Below are 14,039 nucleotides of genomic sequence, written 5' to 3'. Positions count from 1 at the left end.
ATGAGAAAACAATCACTTGGACAATTTCTTTTAGTTTCTAGGCCCCAGTTTCTAGACTCTGTTTTCTACATGTTATTCTTCTTCGACATTTTAATTGAATATGAATTGAAATATTTTAATGCATGGTTTTGTATTTATTAATTATTATTTTCTTTGTCCCTCTCCAGTTTCTTCTCTTATAATTTACCAAATGAAACTCAACTAGCTTTTATATACTGTGAAACAGAGTCAAAGAAGCCAAATATAATTATAACCTTATTGTTTATTTCTAATGTATAATTTAAGTAATACAATTTGTATGTTGTTAAAACTAATTAACAATGAAAACTTAATACTATGAATAACACACATATTATCAGTGGTCAATATAGTACATTATATTATGTAATATTTAATTAATTTCTATGTGAGTTATATTCCCAAGCATCTTTTCTAAGAAACTTATTGAAAAGAAATGCATGCTGGTTATTTGATATAAATATTGCATTTTTTACAAAAAATAAATTTTGTATTTACTTAAAAATATTAATAAAACAAGGCAAATAAGGTTATTACAGTTTATATGTAAAATAATTATTGAACATAGAGTGAAGTACTTCCCGGCCTTTAGTATATTTTGCACCCATGATTAGTAAAAACCCCAGAGGAAAATTAACTTGGCTTAGTACATTTGAAAATAGTCTCAGATACTGATATTCAATACATGTTTCTCTGAACAATATGCAATTTTAACTATAAATGTAGATAAAACAAAAAATTTTCTATATTTAAGTTTTCATGTCAGTAATTTATGTGGGAAAGCTAGATAAATGTTTAAACTTTATCTTTTTAGTAATATTAGAGAATAGAGGTTACAGGGGACAATATCTGGGGACAATAATATTAAAATCAATAATCTATATTCTCTATTACTATTTGCTTTTATTTTTAATAGGTTTAATACAGGTTTGATGATTTCCCCATAGAAATAAAATGTGTGAGTGCTATAAATATGCAACCTACTCTTCATATTAGTTATTCTCATATCAATGGATTTGTGTGATGCCAGCTGTTCTTTTATTAAAATGGTTTTAACACTTATGAACGATAGCAAAATGCTGAAGGCAGTAAGAAACTGACCCACCTAATTATACATAGCACAGGTAGAATGAGGAATTAAAAATAGAGGATCTGACTTAAATTTTTTGACATTTTAGAAAGTATATTATAATATGGAAAGGTGAAATTGTTTTCATGCAGGAAAACATATATTCTCTACCACAGTTTTCTTTGTCTTGAGTATGCACAGCATTCTTAAACTGCAATGTGATTTTGTAATCCTGCAAAACCTGCATACAAACTTGGTGTCTGTAGATTGGAAGGAGATGGGGACAGAACTGAGGTGGGTGGTGGTACAGTTCAGTCGGATAAGTTTTAAAAACAGCTTTATTGAGGTATAACTAATACACAAACAACACATATTTTATGTGTATAATTTGATGTGTTCAGACATATGCATACACCCATGAAATCATCACCACAATCAATGTAACAGACACATCCATCACCTCCAAAGATTTCCTCATGCCTCTTTAGTTTTTATGGGGATTCTTTATAGTATGAACACTTAGTTTGGAATCTACCCTCTTAATCAATGTTTGAAGGCACAGTACAGTATTGTTAACCATAACTATGCTGTGCAGCAGATCTCCAGAACCTATTCATTTTGCATAACTGAAACCTTATCTCATTGATAACTCCCCATTTCCCCCTTCCTCTGGTCTGTAAGAATCACCATTCCATTCCCTGCTTCTATGAATCTATTTTAGATACCTTATATAATGTGAAATATGGAGTTCTTTTCATTTTCTGAGCAGTTTATTTCACTTAGCATAGTGTCATCCAGGTTCATCCATATTGTTAAAAATAACAGAAATTTATTTTTTTAAGGCTGAATTCCAGGGTGTGTGTGTGTGTGTGTGTGTGTGTGTGTGTGTGTGCACGCGTGCCATGTTTTATTTATCCAGTCATCTGTTGATAGCCATTTGGGTTGTTTCCATATTTTGGCTATTATGAATAATTCTGTAATGCACATGGAATGAGGTATCTCTTTGAGATCTTAATTTCAATTCTTTTGGATATACACCCAGTAGTGGGATTGCACACACATATAATAAGAGTTAATATCCAAAATATTTAAACTCCTGTAGCTCAATAGTAAAAAAATACCCACAAAGCCCTGACTAGCATAGCTCACTGGATTGAGTGCAGGCTGTGAACCAGGCATCACAGGTTCGATTCCCAGTCAGGGCACATGCCTGGGCTGCAGGCCACGACCCCCGGCAACCGCACATTGATGTTTCTCTCTCTCTCTCTCTCCCTCTCAATCTCTCTTTCTCTTTCTCCCTCCCTTCCCTCTCTAAAAATAAATAAATAAAATCTTTAAAAAATCCCCACACAAATAAAGAATAAATCAATGGACAAAAAACTCTAATAGACATCTATCCAAAGAAGACATATGAATATTCAATAGGTATATCAAAAGATATCAGCATCAGTAATTAGTAGGGAAATGCAAATCAAAACCACAATGACCAGAAGGAGACTTGACTTTGAGTGGTGAACAACACCATGTACAGATGAGGTATTATAGAATTGTTCATTCAAAACCTATACAATTTTATTAATTGATGTCAACCCAATACATTCCATAATTTTAAAAAAGTGCAATGAGATACTACCTCACATCTGTTGAAGTGAGTATTATAAAACAACAAAAGCAAATGATAATGTGTTGGTGATGATGTGGAGAAACTGAAATTCTTGTACATTCTTGGTGGGAATATAGAATGGTGCATCTGCTATGGAAAACACTATGAAAATGTCTCAAAAAAAATTAAAGATGGCACTACCATAAAATCTAGCTATCCTATTTCATGGTACATGTCTAAAAGTGTGGATAATATTTTGAGTTTACAACAAATTGGCTCTCTGATCTAAAGTTAAAGATAACTGTTTAATTTCACACCTGATGTACTCAGCAAGAAATAAATATATTTGAAATATATATGTATATATATTTATATGTATACATCCCTTTTAAGATCTCCTAAACTAAGGAATTGTTATCAGACACATTAATCAACTAAAAATGAATATTTTTACAAATAGCATCTTTATTTCACATAGAGTTTGAAGACAAATTAACTTCCACTCTGAAAAACAACAAAAAAGAAAACACTAAAACTCATGATATATGCAACTAAAAAGAAAACCATAGTGACAAAACTGGTAATTATTTTATAAAGTCATTACTGTAGAAAATAACTAATGAACAAGAACAAAAAAAAAAAAAACCATGGTGTGCTATATCTCCGACTAAAAACCCATTGACATATTAATCCTTCAGTATAGAAAAATCTGCCTGAATTTATTTTTCTGTTTACAATTGCAAGCAATATAATTGTTTTTGAAATTGGATAATTGCAGGTTCAGTGAGCCTTGCTTGCTCTAAAATGATGGACAGGTGGCTAATTGTTGTTAAAATTATTTTCACACACAATAAAATGCATGCATTTAAAATTGAGGTTGTAAAAAGGAAGTCATTCATGTTAAATTCTGCCTTTAGACATTGAACACAAGTTGGCAAATTTATATCAGCAGTACCATAACCATTCAATCTTGTTAAACGTATATATTCTTTTGCAAGAGAATTTTCACAATTAAAATATTTTCTCAGAAAAGTTGAGGGAAAGAAGCAGCAAAGGGAAATGTTTTATTAGGTAAGGAAGTGTATGCAGATTTCCTATAATAAGGTAAACCACTTTGTTAATTCAGACAAAATAGCAAATAATCAGCAACTACAAATTTGGTTTATATTCCCCAAAATAACTTAAAAAAGGGGGGAAAGAGCACTTGGGATTCTTTATATGAAGAGATTGTCAATCTAGCACAATTACACTACAGAGGTAAAGCAGAAAGAGATTGCTGAGATTATAAAATATATAGCCCAAAGGTCTGTTATGAACAAAACAAAAGATGTCTTTTGACCAACATACCTTAAAAAATGACACTAAGATTTGTATTTTGATAATATTTTTGGGCAAACAAAATGAAGTTATTAATGGCTTGTATTGTTTTATTAAATAATACCTTTCAGAAATCTATTAAATACTATTTTTTAAATTACTGACATTACCTAGTTTATAATGCAATAGAATGTAGATGATGTTCATTTTTATTTTTAGTTGATGTGTATTTGGGGTGGGGGAGTGGTGGGGTGACAATAGATGGAGACAACTGTACTGAAACAACAAGAAAAAAAGAAAAAAAAGAAAATTAAGAATATAGTACTGCAGTTCAGTTGCCATTTTATTGGTCATAGCATAAGTGAGTTTATGACATTCTTACAACCAAAACTTTAGTTTCTCTTCCACATACAAGAATGATAATAAATATGGAATCACTATGTTACATACCTGAAACTAGTATGTTATTTGTCTATTATATATAAATATAAGAAAAGAATGATGATAAACAATAATGCAAATAAGGGAAATCTTAATCTATGTATTTTAATGACATTTCTTACTATCATACTAATTTTTCATCAGTATAGCAATAATTCTTTTTAAGTATCTACTTCTCATTGTTGGGAATTTAAGGGAACTGCATTAAAGAAGGTAACTGTTTGGCAAAGTCAATTTTTACAACTTTTTTGACATCATTTAAAGTCAAGATTTTGGCTTTGCATTATCAGAAAGGTTTTGTTGTTGTTGTTGTTGTTGTTGTTGTTCTTAACCAAATAAAGGTCTCTTTGAAAACTCTCAAACTATGTAACTCAAAGAGATCATTATATGAAATAATGTGCCAGATTATTTTTATGTCACAATATAAAATTTAACAGTGAAGCTGACTGAAACCTCTGGTGAAAATAATCTGTGTCAGTAAAAATAAAATAACAGTAAGACATAAAAACTGCCAGAAAATAGTTATTCTGTGAAGTTTGTTTATGAACTAGAAAAAGATGAGTAGGTTATTTCATCAGATATATTCTGGCACCAAACTATGAAGCCTGCTGTTGTAGTTTTTTTCAGAATATACTTTCCATTGATCTAACAACTTAACCATGGGGTAAAGAATTCATTTGCAATATGAATTTCATTTTAATATTTAAAATGAAAGGCCATAGTAACATCTGTTTTACCTCATCCACAAATAACAATGCATTTCAAGAGGACTGAATGTGTGAATAATACCATTCAGTATATATTAATTAGTATTTATTATTTAACTTTTTCATTCAACATCTCATTTTGATCACCAACAAGAACAAGAACCAAGAAGCCTCTTCCAAAGACAGAAAACAATGCCAGGAGCTCCAGAGAATAACATTTTATTTAATATGTTTACATACCTTATTAGAATTTCCTGGAATATATATGTATTTATATATTACACTTGTATTAATTGCAAAAATTATGAAATTTCAAAAATGAATGGTGAATTTTTCATTCTTTTTTTCTTTAATTAGGAAATGAAAGAATTTAAGATACAGCCTCATCAATCAACCCAGGTTTCAAAGTAAGCCTAAGGATTTCAATCAACACAGTTTTGGTGGTAAAGCCTAAGAAATAACTCAGGATTCTTGATTTGCTGATTGCCATGACATAACCTAACTTACATGCATATAGGCAATATGTAAGTATATTATATACATATATGTGTGTATATACACATACATACACATACACAAAACCTGAACATAATGATGATCTTCGAATGCTGATGAATATTTCTAAGTCATAGAGGAATTTTTTAACATTTCATTTTTAGAGTTTCAGTTATTGCTTAATACTTTTCATTAAAAAAGTAGTTTTTAATTTTCTAAAAAATAGAAAGTTATTATTTTCAAAACTAAAGTAAATAATGCATTATTGATGGACTGCCTGTAGTGCACCATGCATCCCCAATGTTAGCGATGAATAGGGATTGGAGGAGAGACAGCAGTGAACTCAGAAGCCCAGAGGGGCACAGCATCTCTGGTAGAATCTGCAATGGAGACAGCTGATCTAGTTCAGCTGTGACGGCCAATTTACCCCACTCTGCACTGCTCACCACCTCTGCAGAATCCTAAGAAATCCAAGGAAGACTTTACTGTCAAAATGCTGGACTCAAAGCCTGCCAGTCTGCTTTCTTTGGCTTCAGCTTCAATGGCCTCTCTTTGCCTATCATTCTACAATTGCCACTAGCTCCCAATGGGTTAAAGTTATGTGACAGTTATATGACAGCTGGGGAAATCCATAATAACTGAATTCTGGGGGCAGTGGAAGATCACTTAGTAGCTTAGTGAAGAGAGAGCACACTGGAAGAGAAAAAATGAAATGCAAAGGAACTCAATTAGGCAAGAGATAATTGCAATTACTGATTACAGAATAGATAAAAGTTTGAATTATAAATTATAATTTTTATAATCTAAAATTCAACAGGAAAACTGAAAAGAGGACACTGTTGAAAAACACATTTATCTGTTGATTAGGTTCGACTTAAAGGTGAGATCATAAAGGTCACATGGACAAAATTAAGAGGGGGTGGGATCAGGCGAGGGAGTGGGGGATGGCTGGGGTTGGGGGGCCGTGATGGAGGAAAATTTAGAAAACTGTACTTGAACAACAATAAAATAAAAATGAAGAAAAATACATTCATGATCTGGAGTATTTAATGGAGAAAGTATAACCTAATGAAAACAGAAACAAAGATCAATTTTAAGTATAAAAGAATGTCATGGAGACTAAAGCAAAGGGTATCACACACAAATAATAGGACATGGCAAGGAGACAATGATACAGTTTGTAAAAATACATAATCATAAAGTAATAGATATACCAAGCTTATCTAAAAGCTAAAGTGTTAATGTTTGCTTTTTAAAAACGTCTCAGACTAATAACCTCACAGCTGGAAGTGTGGTTTTTCATGGGAGACATTACCCCAATACTAGTCCCAAGATCCTGGCAAGGTAAATTATTAGAAAGGGAGAAAGTGCTAGAACTAGAGTGAGAGGAAAAGAGAGAGAGAAGAAGAAAGAAGAAGAAAGGAATATAGTAATGTGAACACAATGTACAAAATTTGCTAAGATGCAGACCAAAAAAAAAGTTATTATCAATCAAATTGGAAAAATCAATTCCTTAAAAAGAAGGCAGGAGTGAACTGTTATTTGTAAGATCATATTTCAACTATAAAATGAATGCTAGAAGACACCTTTAAAATTCTTTGAAATAGGAGGCTGAAAACCAAAAGTTCTATTTTTGGTGAATCAGATAAAGGCAACTAAAAGTTTTTATTTTTTTTGCAAGTTCTCAGAAAATATGGACAATTTCTGAGAATATGTCTTAAATTATTTCAACCTAATAAAATTTAGATTAGAGCAATGATCTCCAAAAGGGAAAGAAAGAAACTTATGAGATTTTTCTCACAATTTATATTTTAAGTGAAAATCAATATTTGCTTTTATAAAGAAGTATAAATTAAATTAGCATAGAACACAGAAAATTCCATCAATACCAAAACTGGTTTTGAGAATTAGATATATGATAACTATAAATTGTTTAAATTTTAGCTTATAAAGCAGTCAATTAAAAGCCTACAATTCATTAATGTGATTGTTAGGCTTTATTCAAATTAGTATTTAATATGCATATTATGTTCAAATTTTTAAATAAAATATAAGTTGAACATTCAGTTGCTCTACTTTCCATGGGAGTGCCAGATGAAAAATATCTGGTACTACAAATATGCCCTATAATGTGCTTATAGCCAGCAGCTGATTTGACTTGTTCATGCCCATGATGCAAAACTTCCTAATTATTTTTTAAATCATTCCTGATTCTGGAAATATTTTCTTTGTAACTTTTATTACATTTAGTTTCCTTTCCCTTCTTTCTTTCCTGCCTTCCTTCCTTCTCTCATTCCTTTCTTTTTTCCTTTCTTTTTTTTTTTAGTGTCTTATTTTTCTTTATAAGAGAATTGAGAGCTTTCATATTTGGTGTCTAGTATAGAGTCTGTTTTATTGATTTGTTTGTTTTTGTTGTTTTTTTTAGTTTGTGTTGTTGACTGACTTGTTGATATTCATCAATGATCATACTTTAATGCTTTTTTAAATAAATAAACCCTAAAGAGTTACATATTTATTAAATTTATATTCCTAAGACAGCTTTGTGAATTTGAACTGATGGGAAGTAAACTGTTGGTAGATAATTGGTTAGTAATCATTTATGATTTACTAGTAATAAGCACTTTTGAAAATTTTAGTCTATCAACCAAAATAAACTCTAAATGGAAACTATTGGTTTATTATAAGAGATAATATTCAGATATTAATATCAATTAAATTAATTTTTTTCTTTTTTAATATAAAGTCTATTTTTCAATAAGTTTACATGAATATTATTTTATATTAGTTTCAGGCAACCATATACTTTACAAAGTTCTTCCTAATATTTCCAGAACCCACCTGCCACCATACATAGGAATTACAATGCTATTGACTATGTTCCCTGTGCTGTACTTGCATCCCCATGACTTGTTAGTGCTAATTTGTACTTCTTAATGCCTTCATCTCTTTTACTCAGTCCCCTAACCCTACTCCCCTCTGGTACTACCAGTCTGCTCTCTGTATCAGGCCTGTTTGTAACATGTTTGTTGGTTTACTCTGTTCTTTAGACTCCACATATAGTGATACTATATACTATTTGTCTTTCTGTGTTTGACATTTCACTTATCATAATCCTCAGAATCCATCCATGTTGTTACAAACAGCACACTTTCCCTTTCTCAGCTGAAAAATACTTCCTTGTAAACATATACATTTTCTTTACCTATCTATCTATCACCTCTCTATTGATGGACACTGAGCTTGCTTCTATATCATGCCTATGCTACAATAAATTCAAAATATATGTCTTTGGCCCTGGCTGGTGTGGCTAAGTGGATTGAGCACTGACTGGGTCACAGGTTCAATTCCCAGCCAGGGCACATGCCTGGGTCACAGACCAGGTCCCCATTTGGGGGTGCATGAAACACAACCACACATTGATGTTTCTTCCCCCCTTTCTCTTTCCCTTCCCCTCTGTCTAAAAATAAATAAGCCCTGGCTGGTGTAGCTCAGTGGATTGAGCGCGGGCTGAGAACCAAAGTATCGCAGGTTCGATTCCCAGTCAGGGTACATACCTGGGTTGCAGGCCATGACCCCCAGCAACCCCACATTGATGTTTCTCTCTCTCCTTCTCCCTCCCTTCCCTCTCTAAAAGTAAATAAAATAAAATCTTTAAAAATTATAAATAAAATCTTAAAAAAATATATATATATGTCTTTGGAGTTAGTGTTTTAGTTTCCTTATTTATTTGTTGGTTTGTTTATTTATTTATTTTTATAGAGAGGGGAAAGGAGGGAGAAAGAGCAGGAGAGAAACATTAATGTGTGGTTTCCTCTCATGCTTCCCCTACTGGGGACCTGGCCTGCAACCCAAACATGTGCCCTAACTGGGAATTGAACCTGCAACCCTTTGGTTCATAGGCTGGCACTCAAGCCACTGAACCACACCAGCCCAGGCTCATTTCCTTTTGATAAATACCCAGGCTTGGAACTGCTTGATATGTGATAATTTATCTTTAATTTTTTGAGGAATATCCATATTGCTTAACAAAGTGGCTGCACATCTGAATTCCCACTAACAGTGCACAAGGGTGCCCTTTTTCCCACATCCTCTCCAGAACTTATTTGTTGATTTATTGATGATAGCCATTCTGATAGATGCATCTCTTTGTGGTTTTAATTTGTATCCCTCTGATGATTAGCGACATTGAGTATCGTTTCATATATCTACTGGCCCTCTGTATGTCCTCTGCCTACTTTCAATTGGATTGTTTGTATTTTTATGTGTGTGTTCATTTGTAGGGTTCTTTATAAATTTTTAATAATAACCCCTAATTGAACACTTATCGTAACCCCTAATCTTCTTCAATTTCTTTCTTCAGTGTCATCTTGTAATTCTCCAAGACCAGGTCTTTTATCTCCTTGATTAAATTTATTCTTAGGTTTTATTTTCTTTGTTTTTTTATGAAACTGTAAATGGGGGTGTTTTCTTAGTTTCCCTTTCTGATAGTTCATTATTGCTATATACAAATACAACCAATTTCTAAATATTTACTTTGTATGTGCTACTTTTCTCAATTCATTTATCAGTTCTACAATATCTTTTGGTGGAATCTTTAGGTTTCTCTATATACAATATTTTGTCATCTGTAGATAATGACAGTTTTACTTCCGCCTTTCCAATTTGGATTCCTTTTATTTCTCCTTCTTGTATGATTTCTGTGGCTAGGTCTTCTAGTACTATTTTGAATAGGAGTGGTGAAAACAGACACCTTTGCCTTGTTCTTTATCTTACAAGAGACACTTAATTTTTCTCTGTTGAGTATGATGTTAGCTGTGGGCTTGTCATACATGGCTTTTATTATGTTTTGGTATTTTCCTTTTATCCCCCCTTTCTGAGAATTTTTATCATAAATGGGTGCTGGATTTTGTCAAATCCTTTTTCTGCATCTATTTATATTATCACATGATTTACCCCTCATTTAGTTTAAGTAGTATATCATGTTAATTCATGTCAACAAAAGGGTAAATCAATATCATATGATGGATAGAAATGTGGCCACAACAATAACTCTAAGACTTTTCTTTAACATGTAAGTAATCACTATTATTTGACTACCTTCGTTATTATTTTAAAATAATGACATTTTATAACTTACACTCTATATCTGTGCATAGCTGCTATAAAGGCCTCCTGATGGGTTCAAGTTAAAAACAAAACTTAGCAAAACAGAAAACAGAGCCTACGAATTGTGAGACTTTGGATTTCTCATTTGCTGGAGGACAAAGCAATCATGGACCAGGGGTGGAGGCGTGTGTTTGTCTATGCACACCATCTTTCCTCTGGCTCTCGGAGAGTACTTTGCTGTCCCACTGAAGACTGAAAACTGTTTTTCCAGCTGGAGCTGGAAGACCATAGATGTCTTGCGAAGTCCAAGTGGAGCAGACCAGAGCAGAGTAAACCAGCTAGGAATAAAGCTGTTCAGCTGAGGAGGGACTTGGCCAGAGCCAGGGCCATCTTGCCCCAGGGCCTCCCCTAACAGCTGTGCTATTTTCCTAGCCATGCTGTATCATAACTGAGCTGTTTGTGCAGTTTCCTTCTTCAACCCACTACAAATTCAGGGTTCTTGTTGGTGCTGAAGTGACAACAATGACCTTTAGTTGACATAGCTTACAATTTAAACTATGTACCTATCTTATGATGGAAATATATCTAATAATTGGATAAAGACACTTTTCTTAGTATTCTTATTACTTTTAAACACTTTTGCTAGATTAATGAACAATAAAACAGTACAGAAGTCTTTTGTTTTATTCTGCAGACAACACCAGGTTAGAAAATATGGTGTTCATTACTGTTTTCTAGCTGTTATGATTCTGTCCTGTACAAATTGTTTGCCAATTTTCTATTTATAAAGCTGCCTTCTTTTAGCTTTTGCATGTTGAGACAGTGTAAACAAATTAGTTTGCAACACCTGGTCTAAAATATTTAGCTCATGAGAATTTCTCTCCCAAAATTATAATAATTTAGGATTTATCTCATTGCATTGGTGTAAAAATAAAGCAACCTGAGAGTGTCCTCAGGAAAGTAAGCATACTAAGAAAATGTTTATTGATTACATAAATATGTGCTGTTCTCCAATGAATGTGGTACCATTTCTGTTTGCATGACCATGTCAGCAAAACTTATTTGAAAACTAATTGTTGCCAAAAGACCTTGAGTTCCAGATCTACTTTATATAAACCAGTTTTTAAATCACTAAAATAATACAACCATTCTGTAGAATCAGCTGGCTTAAATACCTAATAAAGGTTAAGAAATTGACCCATTTAATATTGGCATTATTTTTACTTCCAGATATAAATTTTAAACATTTTGTTTCTCAGAAATCAAGTCACAAGTTGTTTTTGATTATTTTCACCTTGTTCTCTAATGGTGGTTCATATAGTTATGTCAAAAGAGAAGGTATTTTTGAAGTTTTCATAACATGTTTTTAAGAACTCTGAAACTCATTATAATGTTTCATACAAGAATCTGAAGTATACTAACCACACGACAAGCTAAAAATTGTGTTTTAATACACTCTAAAAATACTTAAAGAATAAAATTAATATGAAGACCTCTGGGAAGGCAGTAAGGAGGAGTACCCTGACACAACATCACAGAAGTCTGTGAGTCTCCTAGTTCTCTAACAAAAATTGGTCAATCCTAATTTCACACTGAATATAAATTTTGTTTATATTCTACAATATATAATTTTTGCTTTGAGTGATTGAATATTTTTATAAAAGAATAAAATGATATTGAAACTTGTATTTAGCTACATAGTTTCAATTTCAGACATGCTTCATTTCTTTCTGATCTGACTTTCCATGTTGATTTCATTTTCTTTCACCTTGAAGAACTTCCTTTAATATTTCCAGCAGTATAAATCTACTGGAAACAAACTCTCTTAGTTTTGATTATTAAAAAATGTCTTTATTGTACTGAATTCTTGAAAAATATATTTTTCTCAATAAAGAATCCTGGCATGACAGTTTTTAAAAATTTTTTTCTCAATGTTTGCAATTTTTTTTCATTATTCTCTGGCACCCATTGTGTGTGATGAGTATTCAGCATTCATTGCAATTATTGTTTTACATGTGATGTGCCCTTTATTATTCTCTGACTGCCCAAAATTTTCTGTATATATTTGGATTTCAGCCAAATGTGTCTAGACATCATTGTCTTTGTATTATACCTGCTTGCTGAACAAACAGCGTAAATATCAATTGAATTATTTTTCTCTTAGCCTCTTGAAGACTTCCCCATACATGTCCCATATTCATGGTTCTGGGTTAGTTTATACATAAATTTGGGTTACCTTTCTCTGGTTTTCTCTTTTCATAGATATTGTCTCTCATATTCTGTCATTCATGACCATCCTAAACCATGTCCTAGTAATCTCTGAAACATCAAGACTTTAGGTTTTCTATCAGAGGTTTAACTGCTGGGCCTGGACAAACTGGGACTTGTTCTCAGGTCAGAAACCATGAAAACAGGAAACTCACCCAATACCTGCACTTCTAAGTACCATTTCCTGCCCCCTTTCTTAACTTGTTTACACTCCAATGCTTTCAGACAGTCCCCACCCCTCCCATGTAGCTGTTTTCTCTGGAGGCTTTGTTTGATAAAACCAAAGTGGACAATCATGACTCATATTAAATAGGAAAAATATAAATGTTTGTTAAAGTTATTATTTTTCCTTCTGATTAGTATTCAGGAGATTTGTCTTATGGTGAATGTGGGTATGGTAGAAGGATTTAAGGAGTGGGGAAAAAAGAATAGAAAAATGAGAGCATTCATGGGAAGAAAAATAAAAATATCATTAAGATATATGTGTGGTACATATTTTATATATATATATATATATATATATATAATGTTAAATCATTATCTAAGTCTAAACAAAACTAATAAGAAAAATGATTGGCTGATAAAAGAAAAAATGATAGTAATTTATATGACTTACTCATAATGTATGCATGATTTCCAAATAACACTCTAAAGAATACATATATAATATTTCAAAGCGATTTGTTATAAACACTTATTTTAAAACACTGAACTATACAAAATATATAAAGAAATAGAGTTTCAAATAAATTCTGACAACTCAGAATGTAAAAGAAAAAATAGAATAATTTAATATCCCCTACCAGAATAATACAACTCATTCAAAATCTTTATAACCCTTCAGAACTGATGAATAATTGGAGCTTGGTCCTAGACAATAAATTGCAGTTTACTTTGTGGTTGTCTTTCCTTGTCTTGCCATTTGTGTTTAGAGGACTTATGATTAAGAGACGTAAGTTACTAGCTAGAAAATCAAGATGCCCATTCTGCTCTATCACCAGTTCCTAAAGGCTGG

The sequence above is a fragment of the Phyllostomus hastatus genome, unplaced genomic scaffold, assembly GCF_019186645.2.
Source record: "Phyllostomus hastatus isolate PE091 unplaced genomic scaffold, TTU_PhHast_1.1 phas_contig_1, whole genome shotgun sequence".
NCBI classification, from domain to species: domain Eukaryota; kingdom Metazoa; phylum Chordata; class Mammalia; order Chiroptera; family Phyllostomidae; genus Phyllostomus; species Phyllostomus hastatus.
The sequence above is the reverse complement of the archived record's forward strand: the minus strand, read 5'-3'. Positions refer to the sequence as shown.